The sequence below is a fragment of the Rhinoderma darwinii genome, chromosome 2 (assembly GCF_050947455.1).
Source record: "Rhinoderma darwinii isolate aRhiDar2 chromosome 2, aRhiDar2.hap1, whole genome shotgun sequence".
NCBI classification, from domain to species: Eukaryota; Metazoa; Chordata; class Amphibia; order Anura; family Rhinodermatidae; genus Rhinoderma; species Rhinoderma darwinii.
In genome coordinates, this window is record NC_134688.1 from 291,237,333 (window position 1) to 291,259,523 (window position 22,191).

Sequence of the window (22,191 nt, forward strand, 5' to 3'; positions counted from 1 at the left end):
AAATTATTGGAACTAGGCCGTGAAAATGAAAATCTAATTTTTTTTTAAAGAATATGTAGGTTTAGCTAATTTTTTCTAATTTCCACAAGAACTAAAGGAGAAAAAGCACCGCAACATTTGTAAAGCAATTTCTCCCGAGTAAAACAATACACCATATGCAGGGCCACCATCAGGAATTTCTGGGCCCCATACAGCTAAGATGTCTGGCCCCCCCTCCATTACAGGGGGTGGACAACGTAAAGTGCGGCATTCACGTTTGTACGTTATACGCATTAACTGATTTTGGTGCTGATCTCAATTACAGTGAAGGAAACCATGGAGCAGGCAGTGACCGGTTTAATGCCCTGGATTTTGATCTATTTAGCCAAAACATATCCGACTGTATGGCATACAGTGGGATACGTCGCCCGGGGAATAGCCCAGGGGAAACTACTGAAGTCACTGTCCATGAGCCTTCGACTACCGCTCTGACCAGGGACTATGGCGCTGTTCCTGATGTCCATATACGTAAAGTGACGTCCGAAGCTTTGCAAATCCTGAGTCCACGGCCGGAGCGTCGGCAACGCCCTGGAGAATCCCCTGACGTCACTTTACATATATGGACAGTGATGTCAGGAGCCTTCCCAGGGACAAAGTCCACGGGTAGAGAACTTGTGATGCTCTGCCTGTGGACTCCGGAATAGCAAAGTCTAGTATGCTATTCTATCCTTCAAAAATAAGGTAAACCGACGTCCTCCAGCAAGACGTAGGCTAAAAGGACATAATGGAGCCCTGTGAAAGATCGCCTGCGTTGTTTATAGTGTACGTTAGGGGATTTCTTGACTACACGATAAAATAAGGGCAACAACACGATGTGAAGGGAGCCTTCAGGGGGGGAAGCACTTGTGAGAATGTAAGGAGAACTAATGCTCCGTTCTTACGTTGCCATTAAAGTTCAATGTGTTTTTCCACAGCAAAAATCTAAGGCTTACCCTTTGATTTCTGACGCAGATGTGCCACAAGCGTGTAGCAGATCCGCACGAGAATAAGGCCCTGTTCACACAGAGTTTTTTTGCCGTCAAAACCTTGTTGGAAACTGCGGCAACCGCGAACGGAAAAAAACGCTCCCGGAAAAAGAAGCAACATGCCCTTTCTTTGGGCATTTCTGTCTCTGACCTCCCATTGACATCAATGGAAGGCAGAGAAAGCCTGATGCAATTTCGAGGCCTAAGTCCCATTGTTATTCAAAGTTGCTTATCCTCTGCTTTTGTATGTAATATAAGTCGCATGCTGTGCTTGATTTCTTTTCATGGTGCGGACAAAAATACACGTGGAAAATTTTTCATAGAATGTGAAACTGGTTGCGGAATCCTCTCATCGGAATCCATATCAAATCCAACATGTGTGAACGGGGCGTTAGGCCTCATGCACACTTCCATCACCGTTTTCATGGCTGTTTATCACGGATCCGTGTGTCCGTTATGGTATCTGTGTGGTTTCCGTGTGTACTCCGTGTCCGTTCCGTGTTTCCCTTTCAAACGGACAATGTGCTTCTGTTTGGCTTCCGTGTTTCCGTTAAAAAAAACGAAAGGTATTGAACTTTATTTGAACTTGTCACATGTCCCAGTCTGTGAACTTTGGCACGCCCTGCCGTTGCTAGGGCAACGGGTCCGTCAAAAACGGAGGGCACAGACCCATTGACTTCTATGGGCCCCATGGTCACGGAATCACTGACAAAAGTATGACATGCTCTACTTTTGACGGAACGGAACAACGGATCAGTGAAAATAACGGAAGTGTGCATGGGCCCATTGAAATGAATGGGTCAGGGTGCTATCAGTGAAAAAAACGGATAGCACCCTGAAGGAAAAAACTGAAGTGGGCATGAGGCCTTAGGCCTCATGCCCACTTCAGTGTTTTTCTTCAGGGTGCTAGCCGTTTTTCTGACGGCTAGCACCCTGACTCATTCATTTCAATGGAGCCATGAACACTTCAGTTTTTTGGACTGTCCCGTTGCTCCGTTCCGATCCAAAGTAGAGCATGTCCTACCTTGGTCCGAGATTCTGTGACCGTGAGGCCCATGCAAGTCAATGGGGCCGTCAAAAATCTGAAGGCACACGGAAGGCATCCGTGTGCCATCCGTCTGTGACGGAGCCGTTGCCTAGCAACGCCCGGGCAGAAATACATTACAGAAATATTACACTAATCGGCAGCCACTTGTCTCTATCAATCACTGATAGAGAAAAGAGGCTGCTGCTTAAAAATAAAATAAAAAGCAGTTCATACGTACCTGGTCGTTGTTTTGGTGACGAGTCCCTCTTCTTCCTCCAGGTCTTCCTTTCTGACGCAGCAGCCTGTGATTGGCTGCAGAGGCCGCTGAAGCGTCATCCCTGGAGGCCGGCCTTCTGACGTCATCCTGACGTGCGTGACCGCCACTACAGCCTGTGATTGGCTGCAGCGGTGACATGGGTGAAACGTCATCGCTGGAGGCCGGACAGGAGGAAAGTAAGTATGAACTTATATATATATTTTTTTTATTTCATTAAAATTGTATTTTCTGAGCGCCGAGCATGGTACTGTCCAGGGTGCTGAAAGAGTTACCGCCGATCAGTGCAGCCCATTAACTCTTTCAGCACCCTGAACAGTACCATGCTCGGCGCTCGGAAACGGAAACACGGAGTGCACACGGGAGTGCACATGGCCGCCAAAACGGGCACATGAATCCGTCAAAAACGGCCGTGAAAACGGTGTCGGAAGTGTGCACGAGGCCTTAGGGTTAATTAAAAAAAACTCTGTTAGGCCAAGTGCACACGATACTTATTACATGCAAATTTGTTGCGGGTATTTTCGTGCGGCAAATCCGCAGTTTAATACAGTACCAGCAAAGTAAATTAGATCAAGAAATCTCATCTACATTGCGCATTTTCTGCACAAAAATTGACCTGCGGTGCGCATTTGAAAATATGCAACATTTATCATGCGTTTCCACTTGTTTCTGAGTAGTTTAAAAAAATAAAAAATAATCTGCAGCATAAAACCTGCACCTATTTACACAACAAAATGTAAAAACCGCACTATGAGGGTATGTTCACACGGCTTATTTCCAGCTATTTTTCGGGTCGTAAACCCCCCAAAAAAGTCTGAAAAATCGAAAGCAGAACACCTACAAACTTCTGCCCATTGATTTAATTTCAGACGCCCCGTAAAAAGAAGTGCATGTCACTTCTTGAGCCGTTTTTGGAGCCGTTTTTCATTGACTCTATAGAAAAACAGCTCCTAAAACGGCCGTAAAAAACACCTCCGTATTTTCAGACGTTTTTTGTTAAGTGTGTGAACATAGCCTTGGGTACAGATTTTACCTGCGAAATTAACTGCGGTTTTGACGCAGATTTTGTGCACCAAATTCCTCAATGTTTGCGTTACAGAATTTGCTAGGGATTTACAGCAAATTAATCCTTTCCATTGTAAAGGATGAAATACGTTACAATTCTGCAACATAATAGGCATGCATCTGATTTAAAAATCAGCAGCACATCCTAAATTCCATGCAGATTTTTTTTCTGCTGCACGTGCATGGGGTTTTGACAAACCCCATTCACATGAGTTAGGACTTATTCAGACTAACGTGTTAATCGTCCTTGTGAAGGGCGTTTTTTTTTAATGGCCGTCACACGGTTGCCTGCATTTCTAGGGGGTTATTCACATGGTCGTTGCTTTAATGGACCATGTGAAGGGCCTGTAAAAAAAATAGGACATGCACTATTTTTGTCCATTTTCACGGATCCCTCAATAGACTCAAGTCTATGAAGGATCTGTGAAAACGGGTCCCGCACGGGTGCAAATCGGCTGTGAAAAACTGCCGTTATTGATGGCTGATTTCACACACGGTCTTAGTGAATTTTCAGTGCGCAATCCGCACCAAAAATAGGAGACAAGTAAGTGGCCTTATTCAGACGTACATGTTCGGTCTGTGATATACGGATCGTGTATTGGCCATATTTCCTGGACCGACCATAGTTCAGGGAGCCGGGTTTCTAAAATCACAGTTATCTATAATCATAGTTATCTATAATCATAGGAGTCCCGTACTGAAAATATCATTACAGTATGGGACAGTATTCCTGCGGGGGGAGACAGGGACTCTTAGCAGCATTGATAACTGTGATCAGGGGCGTAACTAGGAAAGACTGGGCTCCATAGCAAACGCTTGACTGGGGCCCCCCAGGAGCCCCAAGCAGCCCCACTTATAGATATTGCCCCCTGTAGAATGTGCCATACAGCCCCCCCTGTAGACAGTGCTATACAGCCCCTCCTATTGACAGTGTCACACCCTACTTGTAGATAGCGCCCCCACCTCCCCTTGTAGATAGTGCCATACAGCCCCCTCTTAGTAGATAGTGCCACACACAGACCACTGTAGATTGTGCCACACACAGCACCCTGTAGATAGAGCCACAGCCCTCCCCCTTAGAAGTAGTGCCATACAGCCCCCCTAGTAGATAGTGCCACACAGCCCCCACCCTTAGTAGTGCCACACAACCCCTTGTATATAGTGCCACACAGCTCCCCCATGTGTATGGTGCCACATAGCTCCCCCTTGTGTATAGTGCCACACAGCTCCCCCATGTGTATGGTGCCACATAGATCCCCCTTGTGTATAGTGTCACACAGCTCCCCCTTGTGTATAGTGGCGCACAGCTCCCCTTTGTGTATAGTGCCGCACAGATCCCTCTTGTTTATAATGCCACACAGGTCCCCGTTGTGTATAGTGCCACACAGCCCCCCTTGTGTATAGTGCCACAAGGCAATGGTGCATCCAAGAAAGTTGTATCAGCCAGGAGGATGTCAATCAAACATGGAAAGTTATATAGCGGTACAGCCCCATGACCCTTTAATGAGAAATTAGCATATAGTGTGAGCCGTTTTAAAAGCGGATTTTAAAGATTTTACTGCATGTGAAAAAAACATACATTTGGAAATATTGTCAGGTCATGTATTACCGCATGATGGTGGTTCAAGGGGTTAAAACTACCAGACAGGTTCCCATGAAATATACAATGAATTGAGAACAATTCCATCTGCCTGCAATTTTGTTATTATAAATATATTCTATATAATTACATCTCCAGAACCAAGCTCAGTACATATATACATCAGAACAAATACAGCTCAATTTAGTGCAACCCCTGCCGTATAGGTTTGTACGGCGTAAAACTACAGCTCCCAGCGTGGCCCAAACAATAGTAAGGATCTCGCTGCAGATCATACAGCAACTACAGTGCTGATTAGAGGCAGAATAAACATTTACATTAAATGACATTAAGTGACATTTACGTCACGTCTCAGATTCTAGTTCTTTTCTTCTCCCTCCGGTCCAGACCTCTATGATGGATTTCTTCCGGCCACGACCCATTTCTGCAGTTTTTCGCTCAGATGTCTTCAGCTTCTCACTTTTAAAACATTTCTGCACATAGAAAGCTAAAATACCTCTAAATATAATAAAGCGCTATACACTACACCTCTAACTATAATAGCGCCATACACTGTCCCTGATTATAATAGTACCTGTAATGATAGGGGTAGGGAAACGGACAAGTGAGCCCTAATCTACCCGCCACTCTGTCCCTGCCTACTTGCAACGACCCGCCCTAGGCGACGGGGTACAACTGGGCGGCGGTCCCTACGCTCAGTAAGTGCACGAGACAAACATACAAGGGAATATAAAGCAAAGGGAAAGGGGCAGTTGCCCACGGCAACACCGTGAGCAACAGAGTGGTGAACGAGCCAGAAGAGTAGTCAGAATGCCAGGGTCAGTATGGAGCAGGATCAAATAGTTAGGAGCTGTAGCTGGGCCAGGAAACCACACGGAAATAATCACAAGCAAGGAGGAACAGGAAAGGCAGGTATAAATAGACAGAGGGCGGGAGCTAGCTGAGTCTGGCCAGGCTGCGATAGGCTCTCCCACTCCTAAGCCTGCCAGCCTGAGTAGTGGAAGCTGGAGTCAGTCTCAGAGAGATAGACTCAGGTGAAGACTGATTACCTATGGAAGTTAACCCCAAAGCTGTGCCTGGCAGATCCTTTACAGTACCATACACTGTGTCCCAACACACACACACACACACACACACACACACACACACACACACACCGTGCCCCCTGTAGATAGTGCCCCATAACCCCCTGTAGATAGTGACCCCCATAGAGCCTCTGTAGATAGTGCCCGACATAGAAGCCCCTGTATATAGTGCCCCGCATACAGCCCTTTGTAGATAGTGCCCACATATGGACTCCAGAGCTGCAAGGCAATAGTGCTAATCACTGAGCCCCCGTGCTGCCCTACATATAGCTTCCCCTATAGATAGTGCTCCACATATAGCCCACCCCTGTAGACAGTGCCCTACATATAGCCCCCTGTAAATAGTGTCCCACAGGTAACCCACCCCTGTATATAGTATCCCACATATAGCCCACACCAGTAGATAGTGCCCTACAAATAGCTCCCACTATAGATAGTGCTCCACATATAGCCCACATCTGTAGATAGTACCTCACATATAGATCCCCTGTATATAGTGTCCCACATATAGCCCCACCTGTAGACAGTGCCCTACATATATCCCCCCTGTAGCTAGTGCCCCACAGGTAACCCACGCCTGTATATAGTGCCCCACATATAGCCCACCCCTATAGATAGTGCCCTACAAATAGCTCCCCTATAGATAGTGCTCTACATATAGCCCACCCCTGTATATAGTGTCCTACATATAGCTCCCCCTGTATATAGTGCCCCACATCCCCACATATAGACCCCCCTGTAGATAGTGCCCCACATATAGACCCCCCTGTATATATTGGCCCACATCCCCACATATAGACCCCCCTGTATATAGTGGCCCACATACACACATATAGACCCCCTGTATATAGTGGCCCACATGCCCACATATAGATCCCCTGTATATAGTGCCCTACATCGCCACATATAGACCCCCTCTGTATATAGTGGTTCACATCCCCACTTATAGACCCCCTGTATATAGTGCCGCACATCCCCACATATAGACCCCACCTATATATAGTGCCCCACATCCCCACATATAGACTCCCCCTATACAGTGGCCCACATCTCCACACATAGACCACCCCTGTAGATAATGCCACTCACATTTTTATTAGAAAAAAACAAAAAACTTTACGCACTCACATGATCCCATGCCCGCGCCGTCTGATGGCAATCCAGACCTGCTCTCTTCTGAGCAAGTCTGCTGGAGGTGAACGATTGGCTGGGATGAATGACTTGCCCTGTCAATCAGCGCCTTTCAAGCACGGAAGCGGCGCGATGATTGGCGGGGCATGTCATTTTGCAGCGCTTATGAGCGTCATTGTAAGGCGCTGAATGGTCGGAACATGCCCGGGGAACGTGGGGCCGGGGATTCCGCTCCTGGAGCGCTGCTTGATGCCTCTGTCCATATATGGACAGTGACATCAGGGGAAACACCTGAAGCGGAATCCCCTGAACACAGACGACAGGAGCTTCTCCTGGAGTGGAATCGACGGTCATAGCGTCTGCAACGCTGTGACCGGGGATTCCGTTTCAGGAGTTTTCCCTGATGTCACTGTCCATATATACAAGCAGCGCTCCAGGAGCGGAATCCCCCGGCCACACGGGGATTGCACTCCTTCAGGGAGCTACAGTGGCGTTATCTTTACTGGAGGGGGATTGCTATCTACAGGGGGGCTGTGGGCTGTTTGGCACTACCTACAAAGGACAAATGTGCAGGAGCACACAAAATACTCAGCTTTCCTGGGTATCAAAAAAAAGTGTGTAAATAAACTAAGATATAACTTTTATTTAATCTAACTAAAAGGATTGATCCTTTACTCAGACGAAATGAAAGTTATATCTTAGTTTATTTCCACACATTTATTTGATAGCTGGGAAAGCTGGTTATTTTGTGTGCTCCTGCACAGTTGTCCTTTTTTGAATGTCTATTGCCCGCAAGCTATCAGGGTCATTTCCTAGTCCTTGCACTACCTACAAGGGGGCTGTGGGCAGTGTGGCACTACCTACCAGGGGGCTGTGGGCTGTGTGGCACTACCAAAAAGGGGGCTGTGTGGCACTACCAACCAGGGGGCTGTGGGCTGTGTGGCACTACCAACCAGGGGGCTGTGGGCTGTGTGGCACTACCAACCAGGAGGCTGTGGGGCACTACCAACCAGGGGGCTGTGGGGCACTACCAACCAGGGGCTGTGGGCTGTGTGGCACTCCCTACCAGAGGTCTTTGCGGCACTCCCTACCAGAGGTCTTTGCGGCACTCCCTACAGGGGGCTGTGCGCCACTCCCTACAGGGGGCTGTGCGCCACTCCCTACAGGGGGCTGTGCGGCCCTCCCTACAGGGGGCTGTGCGGCCCTCCCTACAGGGGGCTGTGCGGCCCACTCTACAGGGGGCTGTGTGGCGCTACCTACAAGGGGGCTGTGCGGCGCTACCTACAAGGGGGCTGTGCGGCGCTACCTACAAGGGGGCTGTCTGGCGCTACCTACAAGGGGGCTCTCTGGCGCTACCCACAAGGGGGCTGTCTGGCGCTACTCACAAGGGGCTGTGTGGCGCTACCTACAAGGGGCTGTGTGGCGCTACCTACAAGGGGAATCTGTGAGTGAGGGGCTGATGGTCATTTTACTGTGAGTGGTGGGCTGATGGTCATTTTACTGTAAGTGGGGTGTTGATGGTCATTTTACTGTGAGTGGGGGGCTGATGGTCTTCAAGTGGTTTCCACCTCTGACCTCCAATTGAAATTAATAGGAGGCAGAAAATACCTGCGGCGCCCGTTTGGAGCTTTTTTTTCCAGCGTCTTTTGCATTCGCTTCAACAGCTTAAGAAAAAACAAAAAAAAGGTCACCCAACGCTGTCAGTTGCTGAAGGAATTTTTCGGCAGATTTTTTTTGCCTTACAAAAAACGTGTGTGAACATACCCTACGAGTGTAGTGCTTGTTCTTAGCCGTTTTCTGCCTTTCTCAAAACAATTTTTGGTAGGGGGGCCCTGAGAAAATTTTGTTTTTCCAGTGCTGCCTCGAGTCCGAAAAGGTTGGGAAATTCTGTAGTAGGCTATAGGGTCCCGTCATGGAGCAGCTCAGTTCGTCATGGGAACGGGGCCTAGGTGAGTACAATTTTTGTTTTTGTTTGGGGGCACTGTCTACAAGGGGGAGGTGCGGGGACTGTATGGCACGATCTACAAGGGGGAGGTGGGGGACTGTATGGCACTGTCTACAAGGGGAAGGTAGGGGCTGTATGGCACTGTCTACAAGGGGGAAGTGGGGGGCTGTATGGCACGATCTACAATAAGGAGGTTTGGAATTATGGCACCGTCTACAGGGAGGCTGTATGGCAAAATCTACAGGCGGGCACTATACTGTGTGGGGGCCACTAAGCGGACATTATACTGTGTAGGGGTACTACAGATGGCATAATACTAAGGGCACAATTAGAAGACAAAATACTGTGTCCTTGAAGGGGTTGTAATATATTATATTATTAAATATTATTATTATACTGTATGGGGGCACTAAAGGGGCATTATAACTTTTTTATGGGGCATTTTTTTTTAATGATGGGGTGGGGCGCCGAAAGATCATTTCGCACAGGGCGCCATCTATCCTAGGGCCAGCCCTGGTGATGAGCATTTTCACCCTACAGGTCTTTTCCATAAAAATTAAACATTTTCCCTAGATATGCCATGCCCAGCTTGTGCCACTGGAGACACACACCCCAAAAATTGTTAAAAGGGTTCTCCAGGGTATGGCGATGCCATATATGTGGAAGTAAACCGCGGTTTGGGCAAGCTGTAGGGTTCAAAAGGGAGGTAGCGCCTTTTGGCTTTTGGAGCGTGGATTTTGCTTTGTAGTAGTTTTGATTGGAGTTTTACTTGTATTTTAGTTTATAATGTGGGGGTACATGTAAGCTGGGCAGAGTACATTAGGGACATAGTCAGGTAGTATAATAATGGGGAAAAAAACCCAATAAAATAATCCATAAATATTTGTTACATAGTTACATATACATAGCTACATAGTTCGTATGGTTGAAAAAAAGACACATGTCCATCAAGTTCAACCAAGGGATGGGAAAAGGGAAGTAAACCATCTCTACACATAAGAGCTTATATTTTTTTGTTCTAGGAAATTATCTGTTACGCTGTGAAGCAATCCTTTCTGCACAGGCCAGTGTCACGCTGATAAATGGTGTTCTTATCCCCCTTTTGGTCCACACTCCACACATTTGCAGTTTGTGGAATTTTGCTGGGAAAGTATTGTCCTGGTATAATACGGGCACCCTCGTTCCAGGAGATATGTTTGGGCCCACCCCTTCCTGGTTCCCTAATTTTAGGGCCTTGATAAATCGCCTTTTGAAACAGAAGAAATGTGTCCCTTTGCCGGCACAACTGCATATTTTTATTTCCTGACATATTGGAGCCTTAACTAATTAATTTTTTCATAGACGTAGTGGTATGAGGACTGTTTTTTTGTGGGACGAGCTGTAGTTATTATTGGTACCATTTTGGTGTACATGCGACTTTTTGATCACTTTTTATCCTATTTTTTGGCAGGCAAGGTGACCAAAAAACAGCAATTCTGGCATAGTTTTTTAGTTTTTTTATACAGCGTTCACCACGCGTCATAAATTACATGTTAACTTTATTCTGTGTGTCAGTACGATTCCGGCGATATTAAATTTGTAGCACTTTTTTATGTTTTACAACTTTTTGCACAATAAAAATACTTTTGTAAAAATAATGTCTTTTTTCTGTCGCCATGTTCTGAGAACCATAACTTTTTAATTTTTTTGTTTGACGGAGCTGTATGAGGGCTGTTTTTTTGTGGGACAAGCTGTGGTTAGTATTGGTACCATTTTTGGATACACGCGACATTTTGATCACTTTTTATTCCAATTTTTGTAGGGCAAAGTGACCAAAAAACTGAAATTCTGGCATTGATTTTTACGTAGTTTTTTTACGCCATTCACCGCCTGGATTAATTTTTTTTCAATAATAAAGGACTTGATAAGAGAAATAGGGCGATTGTAGTTTATTTTATTACTTGAAACTTTTATTTTACTTTTAACAACTTTTATTGTTACTTTTTTTTACACTTTTTTTTTTCCACTTTTCTTTAATCCCAGGGGGACTTGAAGGTCCAACTGTCAGATTATTTTTCTAATACATTGAACTACCTATGTAGTGCAATGTATTAGATCTGTCAGTCATTCACTGACAGCAGGCCGATTAGGCATCACCTCCGCATGGGACCTAATCGGCTTCCGTAATGGCAAAGCAGTAGGCCATTGTTAGGCCTTCTGTTCCCATAGTAGCAGTCGGCAGTCCTGCGATTGCAGGGCAGAGCTGCTGATCTGCTGCCAACCACTAAGATGCAGCGATCGCTTTAGATCGCTGCATCTAAAAGTTTAATGGCAGGAATCTGAGCTATCTCCGGTTCCTGCCATTACAGGTGGATGTCAGCTGTGACATACAGCTGACATCCACACCTGATGACGCCGGGTCAGCTCCTGAGCCGGCGCCATCATGCCGGCGGCTACGGAAGCCTTTTAGGCCCCGCCTCCAGTCAGGGCCTGAAAATCTTCCATACTAGGCATACCAGGAGTCCAGCGTTAAGTCTGCGGTTGCCTTTGTAGCCACCGGCATCCCATCAATTTCATTGCTGGGGTGCCGATGAGCTGCAAACCCCTTAAATGCAGCGATCGTTTTTGACTGCTGCATTTAAGGGGTTAATGGCGGGGATCGGAGCAAATTTTGGTCCTCGCCATTACCCCAGGGAGTCAGCTATAACATGCAGCCGCCACCCTGAGATGGTGGCACCGACTCAGCCGGTGTCCACCATTTGTCGTATGGATACAGCAAAATGCGGGAAGCACTAGCTTTCCATGACCTATCCATATGACAAATGTCGGGAAGGGGTTAAGCTGCCTGTGTCAGACGATAACACTCTCACGACTACTGATAATTAAAACATCCGAGTGTTAACCGCTCGTCTGGCTCTCTCGGTTGAGCTGCATCTTGAGCCCTTTGCCATAATACCCTGAGGAAAATTTCCGACCAGACCAGGATGAGGTTAGGGAAGAAACTGATTAAACTTTCAAGGTCAGAGCCAAAGCCGCGGACCTCCACACCGAGTCTATAGAAAGTTACTATAGCAACTGGGGCCGATGTAATAAAATACAAGGGCCCCTGTTACTATAGTAATGACACTATACTAACCCGCCTTCCCGAGTGCAACGTCTTCTCGCGTCATGACGTCACGACGATGTGCGCCGCGCATGACATCACAATGCGGGATGGTGTCAGGACATCCGCTTCACTGAAGAGCCAAAGAGGAGGGTAAGCTGAATATTCGAAATCTATGTAATTGTATCTGTTTTCTTGCTTAAAGGAACAGTGTCATCACAAATAAATTTTTTATATGTTAAAGATGTTAGTGCTTTAATAAAAACGTTTATATTCATTTGTGTGTTTGTGTTTTACTGTTTCTTATTTTTACACTTTTTCTTCCCTATGGGGGCTGCCATTTTTTGTTCCATTTCTGTGTGTGTCGATTAACGACACACACAGATATGGAATACGGCAGCCACAGTCCCATAGGGACTGTGAACGGCTCCCGTCCCATTGACTGCCGTGTACGGCGTCTGTGTGGGAACTGCGCATGCGCCGCTCCCACACAGTCCTATTCGAAATTGGCGCCGTCCGGCGCCATTTTCCTGTGGACCGGAAGTCGCGGCCGGACAGTAATATTACTACTTCCGGTCGCGGCTTCCGGACTTGTGCACATGGAACAGCGGCAGCAAACGGAGCGGACGGGCCGGAGGGAGCCGCGGCGGCAGGAGCAGGTAAGAGATTTCAATGTATGTTAGTGTTTGTGTGTGTTTACTACTGTATGTAAACCTACTACACTGTGGGTTACCTCAAAAAATGGCGACACACAGTGTAGGAGGTTAATCCTTTCAAACCCCTCGTTTATCCCGGCACTAGCCAGGATAAAGGAGGGGGGGATGCTGAGAGTTCACTAGAGCGAGGGCTTTTAACCCAATGTTGCAATGCTGCAATTTTGGGAACTAGCTCCATCTAGTGACCAAAAATGGGTAGTATTATAAATTAGAAAAAATTTATAATATTTCCTGACTCGCGAAAAAAATAAAAAAAATTTGAACAATGTTTAATCACCCACACACTAAATGTTTAATTTTTAAAAAAAAAACATGTTTTTCTGGCAACACATTCCCTTTAATCTATGTATGTTATATGTTGTTTTTAAACCTTGTTCACGAACTCACAGCATGTATCGATGTATTTCATTTGGATACTCTTTCTAATATTTTTTCACGTTATATTGAGCTGTTTTTGCTAGCCACATTATGTTAATGAGTTTAATTATGTAAATTGGATACACACTATATATATATATCACTGAATGTGCATGTATCACTATGCTTGAAAAAGGTCCCAAGGTGGGACGGAAACGTTGCATTGTACCTGCCATGCTGGCATAATAAACCACTTTTTTTCACTTTTGAACATCGGAGTGCTGCTGGATTTAATTTTGGGATATCTATATGGTCTTTTGATCAGGACTATCAGCTGGCACCCGTCTATTACTGGATAACTTCAGCTTGGAACCAGAGTGCTGCTGCTTCTCTTTGCTGGTATGCAAACCTCCTGGGTTGAAGCTAAGAACGCTTGGCAATGCAAAAATTCAAATGAAGAGACAGCACTCCAAGGAAATTGGTGAAAAAAGGTGATGTGTTTTATTCACCCCACAGGCAGGCAACGTTTCGATCCGTCTCAATGGGATCTTTGTCAAGCAATGACTGACAGTCTAAGCTGGGTTTATATAGCCCAGTGTAGTGATATAATTAGTGAATTAGCATAAGCTCAGGATAGAAAGACAGGTGATACACTTATAGTAATCATAACTTCAGCATAGTATCTCAAGTGCACAGAGGGCATCTACGCAGAGAGCCCTTTGATAAATCATATGTGCATTAGTGATGTGGAAAAAACATGTCATAAACATTGGTGATGTGGTAGATGTACAGAGGATATACAGTGGAGGGAAGACAATACTCACCGATGGACGACACTGTTTAGAAGGAGACTCGCTACATCAGCATCCCCGGCTCACGTCTGCGCATGTGCGCACGTGATCCATAAGGGGAGGAGGCGGGCACTGACAGTACAAGCGTACAGGTAAGTAAAAGAGAATATAATGAATATTTAAACAATATATAATGGAGTAAATGGATATGAAATAGTACACATATTGCAATAAAGGTCTATGGCGATATCTAGTGGTGGAGAAGGGAAATAAGCAAATACAAATATAACTAGATCACTTGAGTCCTGTTGAAAAAGCGAGTGGCGGAAACCCAAAGGAAGTCCAGAATGCTTGTTTGAAACCAAGGTCCAATATCACAGAACACAACCCTGTGAAGAGAAAGAGGCAGCACTCCAAAGGTCAAACTATAAGAAGTTTATTCACCCGTCAGTGAAAAAGGTGCAACGTTTCAGCTGCTCAATGCAGCCTTTGTCAAGCTTACAATGACGCTGATTGGCTAGCGGCCGCTTCCATGCTTGAAAGGCGCTGATTGACGGGGCAAGTCATTCTGCCACGCCAATCAGCGTCATTGGACGACGCTCGTTCAGCTCCAGCAGACCTGCCACAGCGTGGGAACGGGATCATGTGAGTATGTAAAGTTTTTTGTTTTTTTTCTCATAGAACTGTGAGTGGCATTATCTATAGTGGGGGCTCTATCTACAGGGGGGTCGTCTATATGTGGGCCACTATATACAGGGGGGGTTTATATGTGGGGATGTGGGCCACTAGTTACAGGGGTGGTCTGTATGTGGAGATGTGGGGCACAATCTACAGGGGGGGTCTATATGTGGGGATGTGGGCCACTATATACAGGGGGGGGGTCTATATGTGGGCCACTATCTACAGGGGGGTCTATATGTGGCGATGTGCGGCACTATCTACAGGGGGTTCTATATGTGGGGCACTATATACAGGGGGAGCTATATGGGAGACACTATACAGGGGTGGGCTATATGTAGAGAACTATCTATAGGAGAGCTATTTTTTTGTGCACTTTCTATAGGGGTGGGCTGTAAGTGGGACACTATATACAGGGGTGGGTTACTAGCAACAGGGTGGCTATATGTAGGGCACTGTCTACAGGGGTGGACTATATGTGGGAAACTATATACAGTGGGAGCTATATGTGAGACACTATCTACAGAGGTGGGCTATACGTGGAGCACTATCTATAGGGGAAGCTATATGTAGGGCAGCACGGTGGCTCAGTTGTTAGCACTATTGCCTTGCAGCTCTGTCTACAGAGGGTTGTATGTGGGATACTATCTACAGGGGCTTCTATGTAGATCACTATCTACAGAGGCTCTATGGGGGTCACTATCTACAGGGGGCTATGGGGGCACTATCTACAGTGGGCACGGTGTGTGTGTGTGTGTGTGTGTGGGGGGGGGCAGTGTGGCAGTGTATGGTACTATTATAATCAGGGACACAGTGTATGGCGCTATTATAGCTAGATGTGCAGTGTATGGTGCTTTATTATATTTAGAGATGTTGAGAATGTTTACTTTGTTTATAGGTGCAGAAATGTTTTAAACGTTAGAAGCTGAAGACATCTCAGTGGAAAACTGCAGAAATGGGTCATGGCCAGTAGAAATCCATCATAGAATCTGAGATGTCACCGATGAGTCACTTAATGTAAATGTTTATTCTGCTTCTAATCAGCACTGTAGTCACTGTGTGGGATGGTGGTATGATTTTTTTTTGTGAAACAGCATCTCCCAGCATATACTCACCATTGCTCGGGCCATGCTGGGACCTGTAGTTTTACACCGTACAAACCTATACGCCAGGGGTTGCACTAAATTGAGCTGTACTTGTTCTGGTGTTGTATATATGTACTGATCTTGGTTCTGATGCTGTATATACGTATGGGATTGGTTTTGGTGCTGTGTATATATGTAATGAGGTTGGTTCTGGTGCTGTATATATGTATGGGCTTGGTTCTAGTGCTGTATTTATGTACTGAGCTGTCACGGAGCGGGTTAGTGGACCCACTAGGCCGTACCGCCGCAGTGGGGAGGCAGCTGGCCAAACAACAGGACACCCCGGAAATACAATGTCCCGCACAAGGGTACCTGAATAGTCCAGATGGTGGCCGCAGCTCTGGCACAGATGAGATGGGTGCAGCAGATGGTGCCAAACGTGGCGGATGACACAGGAGCCGCAAGTTGCACCAGACGTGGCGGACTCCTCCGGGCATGGCAGAAGACACAGGACATGGCGGTTTCCTCCGGACGTGGCAGATGACACAGGACGTAACGGATTCCTCCGGACGTGGCAGATGACACAGGACGTGGCGGATTCCTCCGGACGTGGCAGATGACACAGGACGTGGCACGCAGGGAATTTCAGGGCCCCCTACAGCTAAATTTTCTGGGCCCCCCTACCGTGGCACCGCCTGTTAACGGTACTCCGTCCAGCACTATATTATGGTACCCAGGGCCGCCATCAGGGGGGGTATTATGGGTACTGATGTGAGAGGCCCGGCCAAACCTAATTGAAAGGGGGGCCCGGCAACTGCCGCGACTTGCCTTTGGTAGAAAAAAAACAGGCCCCTGCAATGGGGCTTGTTTTTTTCACCAAAAGAATGTCGTGAGCTGCGGGCCCCCCTTTCAATTAGGTTTGGCCGGGCCTCTCACATCAGTACCCATAATACCCCCCCTGATGGCGGCCCTGGGTAGCATGGGGGTCGTCAAACACTGCCGCCCGTGCGACCGATCGCGCACACCCGCAAACTCCCGCGCATGCGCACCCGCCTGGAACTGCGCACCGAATTTTGAGGCAGATTTTGACCTGCTCACACTATCTTGCCGCGTTTTTTGCCCGCGGCGATTGATGACAGCAGACAAAAAACGCAGCGAAAAATGCATTTTCTGCCTCCCATTGATTTAGATGGGAGGTCAGAGGCAGAACCGCAGCAAGAAAGGACGTGCTGATTTTTCTTTTTTCCGCGACTGGCTCCCATTGATTTCAGATTAAATCAATGGGAGGCGGTTTTGGAAGTTTTTTTGGTGCTGATTCTGACGCAGTGTCCGAGTCAATATCAAGGCCCAAAAACTCTGTGAACTGGGCCTTATTGTTAGGGCTTATTCAGACGAACGTGTAATACGTCCGTGCAACGTGCGTGATTTTCACCCGCCTCGCACGGACCTATGTTAGTCTATGGGGCCGTGCAGACTGTCAGTGATTTTCACGCAGCGTGTGTCCGTGTGTCCGCTGCGTAAAACTCACGACATGTCCTATATTTGTGCATTGTTCGCGCATCACGCACCCATTGACGTCAATGGGTGCGTGAAAATCACGCCCAGCACTTCCGCAGCCGTATAAACTATGAATGAAAACAGAAAAGCACCACGTGCTACAAACATACAAACAGAGTGTCATAATGATGGCGGCTGCGCGAAAATCACCTAGCCACGCATCATACGCTGCTGACACACGTAGCTGTTATGGACCTTTTGCATGCGCACGCAAAAAGCACACGCTTGTGTAAATCCGGCCTTAGGGTAGGAACACACTAGGCATGAACACTGCGGATTTTATGCAACACATTTTATTGTGGAAAATCTGCAGCGTATTACAGTCGCAGCCGAGTGGATGAGATTAGAACAAATCTCATTCACACGCTGCAAAAATAATGGACCTGCAGTGTGGCTTTTGGCTTTTTAAGCTGCAGCATGTCAATGTATTCTGTGGAATCGCCGCTCCTCTGTTGCGGAAATGCTGCGGTTCTGCCGCAAAAATCACACGAGAAAAAAAAGGCACTTTTTTAAATTTATAAAAAAGTTTAGACTTGCCCCGGCCGTAGTCCTGGGGACGCGATCCTCTATTCCGGGCTGCGCTAATAATAGAGGATCGCGTCACTTGGACTACGGCCGGGGCAAGTCTAAACTTTTTTATAAATGTAAAAAAGTACCTTTTTTTTCTCATTTGTGATTTTGCGGCAGAACCGCAGCATTTCCGCAACAGAGGAGCAGCGATTCCACAGAATACATTGACATGCTGCGGCTTAAAAAGCCAAACTTCAGGTCCATTTCTTTTGCAGCGTGTGAATGACATTTGTTCATATCTCATCCACTCTGCTGCGACTGTGATACGCTGCGGATTATCCACAATAAAATGTGTTGCATAAAATCCGCAGCGTTCATGCCTAGTGTGTTCCTACCCTAAGGCCGGATTTACACAAGCGTGTGCTTTTTGCGTGCGCAAAAACGTGGCGTTCTGCGCATGCAAAAGGTCCATAACAGCTCCGTGTGTCAGCAGCGTATGACGCGCGGCTGCGTGATTTTCGCGTTGCCGCCATCATTATGACACTCTGTTTGTAGCACGTGGTGCTTTTCTGTTTTCATTCATAGTTTATACGGCTGCGGAAGTGCTGGGCGGGATTTTCACGCACCCATTGACTTCAATGGGTGCGTGATGCGCGAACAATGCACAAATATAGGACATGTCGTGAGTTTTACGCAGCGGACACACGGACACACGCTGCGTGAAAATCACTGACAGTCTGCACGGCCCCATAGAGTAACATAGGTCCGTGCGAGGCGCGTGAAAATCACACACGTTGCACGGACGTATTACACGTTCGTCTGAATAAGCCCTAACAATAAGGCCCAGTTCACACAGTTTTTGGGCCTTGATATTGACTCGGACACTGCGTCAGAATCAGCACCAAAAAACTTCCAAAACCGCCTCCCATTGATTTAATCTGAAATCAATGAGAGTAAGTCGCAGAAAAAAGAAAAAGCAGCATGTCCTTTCTTGCCGCGGTTCTGCCTCTGACCTCCCATCTAAATAAATGGGAGGCAGAAAATGCATTTTTCCCTGCGTTTTTTGTCTGCTGTCCTCAATCGCAGCGGGCAAAAAACGCAGCAAAAAACGCAGCAAGATAGTGTGGGCAGGTCAAAATCTGCCTCAAAATTCTTTAAGGAATATTGAGGCAGATTTTTTCGGCCTGCAAAATACTCTGTGTGAACAGGGCCATACTTAAACAGCACTTTGACACACTTTACTCACCATGTCAGAAGAGCTGCTCCCACTCCAGTCCTCTTCAGGCGATGTCTTCGGTCCAGACGTCGTCCTTCACCTCCAGGCTCCAGAAAATGGCGGGGATCGTAGAACTGCCGCCGCGCAAGAACTAGACTCCTCCCCCTCTCCTTACGCAGCTACGCTCTGGAGAAGGAGGCGGAGGCGGACGAGGAGGCGGACGAGGAGGAGGACGAGGAGGCGGAGTCGGAGGCGGAGTCAGACGAGGAGGCGGAGGAGGACAAGGAGGACGAGGAGGACAAGGAGGACGAGGAGGCGGAGGAGGACAAGGAGGAGGCGGAGTCGGAGGCGGGCCAGCAGGTAAGTAACCGTGCGCAGCTGTCCCTGTGTGGCTGTCCTTCCCTGTCGATGTACTTGTGTTGCTCCCTCTCGGCGGCGCGCCTGGTCGTTCGCACGTGGGCGCGCGCATGCGATCGTGCGCGCTTGCGGTCGTGCGCGCTCGTACGCGCGCAAGCGGTGGTGTTTCGCGGTGCGGCGGCGGTGATGAGAGGGGGGCCCGCAGCTCGGGGGCCCGCAGCAGCTCACGACATTGTTTTGGTGAAAAGAACAGGCCCCATTGCAGGGGCTTGTTTTTTTCTACCAAAAGCAAGTCGCGGCAGTTGCCGGGCCCCCCTTTCAATTAAGTTTGGCCGGGCCCCCTACAGTACTACCCCTAATACCCCCCTGATGGCGGCCCTGGTGGCACGACTCGATACTAAGGCACAGCACGGGAAACAGGAACGGGTAACAAGGCACGGGTAACAATTGGAACGGGAAACACTAAGGGACCATTTGCAAGACAGACTGGGAAAACTAACAACGCTCAGGCAAGGATTAGAAGGCCAGGGGCCTTCTTATAGACCAGGAAATCGTGGCAGTTGATGATGATGACGATTTCCTACGGGGACACAGCCGAACGGAGCGGAAGTGAGCGCTGGTGTCTTCTAGGAGGGAGATGGGGACCAGCGCTCACGGATCCATGGCTGCGGGCATCGGGAGGTGAGTGAACCCGACGGCCCGCGGCCATGGACACTACATGAGCTTAGTTCCAGTGCTGTATATATGTACTGATCTTGGTTCTAGTGCTGTATTTATGTACTGATCTTGGTTGTGGTGCTGTATATATGTAGTCAGGTAGTTTTAACCCCTTGAACCGCCACAATGCGGTAATACATGACCTGACAATATTTCCAAACATTCCCTTGTATGTTTTTTTCAGATGCAGCAAAATCTTTAAACTCCACTTTTAAAACGGCGCACACTATATGCTGATTACTCATTAGAGGATTATGAGGCGGTGCCGCTATCCTGAAGAGTCACATAGTCCTGCCTCCAAACCCACCTTTCCATGTTTGAGTACCATCTCCCTGGCTTATAAAACTTTTTTTGGATGCGCCATTGCCTTGTGGCACTATACACAAGGGGGGGGGGGGCTATGTGGCACTATATACAAAGGGGGGCTATGTGGCACTATACACAAGGGGGAGCTGTGTGGCAGTATACTCATGGGGGAACTGTATGGCACTATTTACAAGGGGGAGCTGTGTGGCACTATACACATGGGGGAACTGTATGCCACTATTTACAAGGGGGGAGGCTGTGGCTCTATCTACAGGGGGCTGAGTGTGGCGCAATCTACAGTGGTCTGTGTGTGGCACTTTCTACTAAGGGGGGCTGTGCTGCATTTTCTACTAAGGGGAGCTGTGTGGCACTATATACAAGGGAGGGGGGCTGTGTGGCACTATATACAGTGGGAGCTGTATAGCGCTATATACAGTGGGGGCTTTATGGCGATATCTACAGGGGGCTGTATGGCACTATCTACAAGGGGGAGGTCGGGGCGCTATCTGCAAATGGGGTGTAAAACTGTCTATAGGCGGGGCTATATAGCACTGTCTACGGGGGGGGGGGCTGTATGGCACATTCTACAGGGGGCACTATTTATAAGGGGGGCTGCTTGTGGCACCCGGGGTGGGGGCCCCGGTCAAGAGTTTACTATGGGGCCCAGTCTTTCCTAGTTACGCCCCTGCACTGGGCGTTGGGATGCTCGCTTATGTATACACGGGCGAGTAATCCCTTTTTCCTTTGCACCCCAAAGAGAGGACCCCATCACGTGGGGTCCCTGCGACGGGTTATGTTCTGTGATATTGGACCTTGGATTCAAACAAGCATTCTGGACTTTCTTTGGGTTTCCCCCACTCGCTTTTTCCACAGGACTCCAGTGATCTAGTTGTATTTGTATTTGCTAATTTCCCTTCTCCACCACTAGATGTCGCCATAGCCCTTTATTGCAATATGTGTACTATTTCATATCCACTTACTCCATTATATATTGTTTCAATATTCATTATATTCTCTTTTTACTTACCTGTACGCTTGTACTGTCAGTGCCCGCCTCCTCCCCTTATGCATCACGTGCGCACATGCGCAGACGTGAGCCGGGGATGCTGATGTAGCGAGTCTCCTTCTAAACAGTGTCGTCCAGCGGTGAATATTGTCTTCCCTCCACTGTATGTCCTCTGTACATCTACCACATCACCAATGTTTATGACATGTTTTTTCCACATCACCAATGCACATATGATTTATAAAAGGGCTCTCTGCGTAGATGCCCTCTGTGCACTTGAGATACTATGCTGAAGTTATGATTACTATAAGTGTATCACCTGTCTTTCTATCCTGAGCTTATGCTAATTCACTAATTATATCACTACACTGGGCTATATAAACCCAGCTTAGAATGTCAGTCATTGATTGACAAAAATCCCATTGAGACGGATCGAAACGTTGCCTGCCTGTGGGGGGTGAATAAAACACATCACATTTTTTCACCAATTTCCTTGGAGTGCTGTCTCTTCATTTGAATTTTTATATTTATACACGCACACATTTTTTTGGGGGGTTGCACATATGTTAGTACAAGGATACTTACTGCAGGAACCCTGTATCTAAGTCTAGCATGTCTGATACTGTCTGCTGGGCCATGTTTCTAAGCCTATCATGTGTGATACTGTCTGCTAGGGCTGTGT